The sequence below is a fragment of the Arctopsyche grandis genome, unplaced genomic scaffold, assembly GCF_051622035.1.
Source record: "Arctopsyche grandis isolate Sample6627 unplaced genomic scaffold, ASM5162203v2 HiC_scaffold_23, whole genome shotgun sequence".
Taxonomy (NCBI): domain Eukaryota; kingdom Metazoa; phylum Arthropoda; class Insecta; order Trichoptera; family Hydropsychidae; genus Arctopsyche; species Arctopsyche grandis.
In genome coordinates, this window is record NW_027518431.1 from 1692213 (window position 1) to 1698906 (window position 6694).

The window sequence follows — 6694 nt, forward strand, 5'->3', positions numbered from 1 at the left end:
TTCGACATTGCCAAAATATCCACAAAAAGTTCTTATCCTACCAAACCTCACCCATCTGAACCTAACCATCACCGAAATCAAAGAATTCGACATTGCCAAAATATCCACAAAACGTGCTTACCTCACAATACCTAACCTAACCTAACCTAACCATCACCGAAGTCAGAGAATTCAACATTGCCAAAATATCTACAAAAAGTTCATACCCCACCAATTACCCATCTGAACCTAACCATCACCGAAATCGAAGAAATGGACATTGCCAAAATATCCACAAAACGTGCTTACCTCACTATACCTTAGATAACCTAACCTAACCATCACCGAAAATAGAGAATTCGACATTGCCAAAATATCCACAAAAAGTTCTTATCCTACCAAACCTCACCCAATTGAACCTAACCATCACCGAAATCAAAGAATTGGACATTGCAAAAATATCCACAAAACGTGCTTACCTCACAATACCCAACCTAACCTAACCTAACCATCACCGAAGTCAGAGAATTCGACATTGCCAAAATATCCACAAAAAGTTCTTATCCTACCAAACCTCACCCAATTGAACCTAACCATCACCGAAATCAAAGAATTGGACATTGCAAAAATATCCACAAAACGTGCTTACCTCACAATACCCAACCTAACCTAACCTAACCATCACCGAAGTCAGAGAATTCGACATTGCCAAAATATCCACAAAAAGTTCTTATCCTACCAAACCTCACCCAATTGAACCTAACCATCACCGAAATCAAAGAATTGGACATTGCAAAAATATCCACAAAACGTGCTTACCTCACAATACCTAACCTAACCTAACCTCACCATCACCGAAGTCAGAGAATTCGACATTGCCAAAATATCCACAAAAAGTTCATACCCCACCAAACCTCACCCATCTGAACCTAACCATCACCGAAATCGAAGAACTGGACATTGCCAAAATATCCACAAAACGTGCTTACTTCACTATACCTTATCCAACCTAACCTAACCATCACCGAAGTCAGAGAATTCGACATTGCCAAAATATCCACAAAAAGTTCTTATCCTACCAAACCTCACCCATCTGAACCAACCATTACCGAAATCGAAGAAATGGACATTGCCAAAATATCCACAAAACGTGCTTACCTCACTATATTTTAGCCAACCTAACCTAACCATCACCGAAGTTAGAGAATTCGACATTGCCAAAATATCCACAAAAAGTTCTTATCCTACCAAACCTTACCCATCTGAACTTAACCATCACCGAAATCAAAGAATTGGACATTAATAAAATATCCACAAAACGTGTTTACCTCACAATACCTAACCCAACCTAACCTAACCATCACCGAAGTCAGAGAATTCGACATTGCCAAAATATCCACAAAAAGTTCTTATCCTACCAAACCTTACCCATCTGAACCTAACCATCACCGAAATCAAAGAATTGGACATTGCGAAAATACCCACAAAACGTGCTTACTTCACAATACCTAACATAACCTAACCTAACCATCACCGAAATCAGAGAATTCGACATTGCCAAAATATCCACAAAAAGTTTTTATCATACCAAACCTCACCCATCTGAACCTAACCATCACCGAAATCAAAGAATTGGATATAGCGAAAATATCCACAAAACGTGCTTACCTCACAATACCTAACCCAACCTAACCTAACCATCACCGAAGTCAAAGAATTCGACATTGCCAAAATATCCACAAAAAGTTCTTATCCTACCAAACCTCACCCATCTGAACCTAACCATCACCGAAATCAAAGAATTGGACATTGCCAAAATATCCACAAAACGTGCTTACCTCACAAAACCTAACCCAACCTAACCTAACCATCACCGAAGTCAGAGAATTCGACATTGCCAAAATATCCACAAAAAGTTCTTATCCTACCAAACCTCACCCATCTGAGCCTAACCATCAACGAAATTAAAGAATTAGACATTGCCAAATTATCTACAAAACATGCTTACCCCTTAATACCTAACCCAACCTAACCTAACCATCACCGAAGTCAGAGAATTCGACATTGCCAAAATATCCACAAAAAGTTTATATCCTACCAAACCTCACTTATCTGAACCTAACCATCACCGAAAACAAAGAATTCGACATTGCCAAAATATCCACAAAACGTGCTTACCTCACAATACCTAACCTAACCTAACCTTACCATCACCGAAGTCAGAGAATTCGACATTGCCAAAATATCCACAAAAAGTTCTTATCCTACCAAACCTCTCCCATCTGAACCTAACCATCACCGAAATCAAAGAATTGGACATTGCCAAAATATCCACAAAACGTGCTTACCTCACAAAACCTAACCCAACCTAACCTAACCATCACCGAAGTCAGAGAATTCGACATTGCCAAAATATCCACAAAAAGTTCTTATCCTACCAAACCTCACCCAATTGAACCTAACCATCACCGAAATCAAAGAATTGGACATTGCAAAAATATCCACAAAACGTGCTTACCTCACAATACCTAACCTAACCTAACCTCACCATCACCGAAGTCAGAGAATTCGACATTGCCAAAATATCCACAAAAAGTTCATACCCCACCAAACCTCATCCATCTGAACCTAACCATCACCGAAATCGAAGAAATGGACATTGCCAAAATATCCACAAAACGTGCTTACCTCACTATACCTTATCCAACCTAACCTAACCATCACCGAAAATAGAGAATTGGACATCGCGAAAATATCCACAAAACGTGCTGACCTCACAATACCTAACAAAACCAAACCATCACCGAAGTCAGAGAATTCGACATTGCCAAAATATCCACATAAAGTTCTTTTCCTACCAAACCTCACCCATCTGAACCTAACCATCACCGAAATCGAAGAAATGGACATTGCCAAAATATCCACAAAACGTGCTTCCCTCACTATATTTTATCCAACCTAACCTAACCATCACCGAAGATAGAGAATTCGACATTGCCAAAATATCCACAAAAAGTTCTTATCCTACCAAACCTTACCCATCTGAACTTAACCATCACCGAAATCAAAGAATTGGACATTAATAAAATATCCACAAAACGTGCTTACCTCACAATACCTAACCCAACCTAACCTAACCATCACCGAAGTCAGAGAATTCGACATTGCCAAAATATCCACAAAAAGTTCTTATCCTACCAAACCTTACCCTTCTGAACCTAACCATCACCGAAATCAAAAAATTGGACATTGCGAAAACATCCACAAAACGTGCTTACTTCACAATACCTAACATAACCTAACCTAACCATCACCGAAGTCCGAGAATTCGACATTGCCAAAATATCCACAAAAAGTTCTTATCATACCAAACCTCACCCATCTGAACCTAACCATCACCGAAATCAAAGAATTGGACATAGCGAAAATATCCACAAAACGTGCTTACCTCACAATACCTAACCCAACCTAACCTAACCATCACCGAAGTCAGAGAATTCGACATTGCCAAAATATCCACAAAAAGTTCTTATCCTACCAAACCTCACCCATCTGAACCTAACTATCACCGAAATCAAAGAATTCGACATTGCCAAAATATCCACAAAAAGTTCTTATCCTACCAAACCTCACCCATCTGAACCTAACCATCACCGAATTCAAAGAATTGGACATTGCCAAAATATCCACAAAACGAACTTACCTCACAATACCTAACCCAACCTAACCTAACCATCACTGAAGTCAGAGAATCCAACATTGCCAAAATATCCACAAAAATTTCATACCCCACCAAACCTCACCCATCTGAACCTAACCATCACCGAAATCGAAGAAATGGACATTGCCAAAATATCCACAAAACGTGCTTACCTCACTATTCCTTATTCAACCTAACCTAACCATCACCGAAGTCAGAGAATTCGACATTGCCAAAATATCCACAAAAAGTTCTTATCCTACCAAACCTCACCCATCTGAACCTAACCATCACCGAAATCAAAGAATTCGACATTGCCAAAATATCCACAAAACGTGCTTACCTCACAATACCTAACCTAACCTAACCTAACCATCACCGAAGTCAGAGAATTCAACATTGCCAAAATATCTACAAAAAGTTCATACCCCACCAATTACCCATCTGAACCTAACCATCACCGAAATCGAAGAAATGGACATTGCCAAAATATCCACAAAACGTGCTTACCTCACTATACCTTAGATAACCTAACCTAACCATCACCGAAAATAGAGAATTCGACATTGCCAAAATATCCACAAAAAGTTCTTATCCTACCAAACCTCACCCAATTGAACCTAACCATCACCGAAATCAAAGAATTGGACATTGCAAAAATATCCACAAAACGTGCTTACCTCACAATACCCAACCTAACCTAACCTAACCATCACCGAAGTCAGAGAATTCGACATTGCCAAAATATCCACAAAAAGTTCTTATCCTACCAAACCTCACCCAATTGAACCTAACCATCACCGAAATCAAAGAATTGGACATTGCAAAAATATCCACAAAACGTGCTTACCTCACAATACCTAACCTAACCTAACCTAACCATCACCGAAGTCAGAGAATTCAACATTGCCAAAATATCTACAAAAAGTTCATACCCCACCAAACCTCACCCATCTGAACCTAACAATCACCGAAATCGAAGAAATGGACATTGCCAAAATATCCACAAAACGTGCTTACCTCACTTTATTTTATCCAACCTAACCTAACCATCACCGAAAATAGAGAATTCGACATTGCCAAAATATCCACAAAAAGTTCTTATCCTACCAAACCTCACCCAATTGAACCTAACCATCACCGAAATCAAAGAATTGGACATTGCAAAAATATCCACAAATTGTGCTTACCTCACAATACCTAACCTAACCTAACCTAACCATCACCGAAGTCAGAAAATTCGACATTGCCAAAATATCCACAAAAAGTTCTTATCCTACCAAACCTCACCCATCTGAGCCTAACCATCAACGCAATTAAAGAATTAGACATTGCCAAAATATCTACAAAACATGCTTACCCCTAAAAACCTAACTCAACCTAACCTAACCATCACCGAAGTCAGAGAATTCGACATTGCCGAAATATCCACAAAAAGTTCTTATCCTACCAAACCTCTCCCATCTGAACCTAACCATCACCGAAATCAAAGAATTGGACATCGCCAAAATAACAACAAAACGTGCTTACCTCACAATACCTAACCCAACCTAACCTAACCATCACCGAAGTCAGAGAATTCGACATTGCCAAAATATCCACAAAAAGTTCTTATCCTACCAAACCTCACCCATCTGAACCTAACCATCACCGAAATCAAAGAATTGGACATTGCAAAAATATACACAAAACGTGCTTACCTCACAATACTTAACCTAACCTAACCTAACCATCACCGAAGTCAGAGAATTCGACATTGCCAAAATATCCACAAAAAGTTCTTATCCTACAAACCTCACTTATCTGAACCTAACCATCACCGAAATCAAAGAATTGGACAATGATAAAATTTCCACAAAACGTGCTTACCTCACAATACCTAACCCAACCTAACCTAACCATCACCGAAGTCAAAGAATTCGACATTGCCAAAATATCCACAAAAAGTTCTTATCCTACCAAACCTCACCCATCTGAACCTAACCATCACCGAAATCAATGAATTGGACATTGCGAAAATATCCACAAAACGTGCTTACCTCACAATACCTAACCCTACCTAACCTAACCATCACTGAAGTCAGAGAATCCAACATTGCCAAAATATCCACAAAAAGTTCATACCCCACCAAACCTCACCCATCTGATCCTAACCATCACCGAAATCGAAGAAATGGACATAGCCAAAATATCCACAAAACGTGCTTACCTCACTATACCTTATTCAACTTAACCTAACCATCACCGAAGTCAGAGAATTCGACATTGCCAAAATATCCACAAAAAGTTCTTATCCTACCAAACCTCACCCATCTGAGCCTAACCATCAACGAAATTAAAGAATTAGACATTGCGAAAATATCTACAAAACATGCTTACCCCTTAATACTTAACCCAACCTAACCTAACCATCACCGAAGTCAGAGAATTCGACATTGCCAAAATATCCACAAAAAGTTCTTATCCTACCAAACCTCTCCCATCTGAACCTAACCATCACCGAAATCAAAGAATTGGACATCGCCAAAATAACAACAAAACGTGCTTACCTCACAATACCTAACCCAACCTAACCTAACCATCACCGAAGTCAGAGAATTCGACATTGCCAAAATATCCACAAAAAGTTCTTATCCTACCAAACCTCACCCATCTGATCCTAACCATCACCGAAATCAAAGAATTGGACATTGCAAAAATATACACAAAACGTGCTTACCTCACAATACTTAACCTAACCTAACCTAACCATCACCGAAGTCAGAGAATTCGACATTGCCAAAATATCCACAAAAAGTTCTTATCCTACCAAACCTCACCCATCTGAGCCTAACCATCAACGTAATTAAAAAATAAGACATTTCCAAAATATCTACAAAACATGCTTACCCCTTAATACCTAACCCAACCTAACCTCACCATCACCGAAGTCAGAGAATTCGACATTGCCAAAATATCCACAAAAAGTTCTTATCCTACCAAACCTCACCCAATTGAACCTAACCATCACCGAAA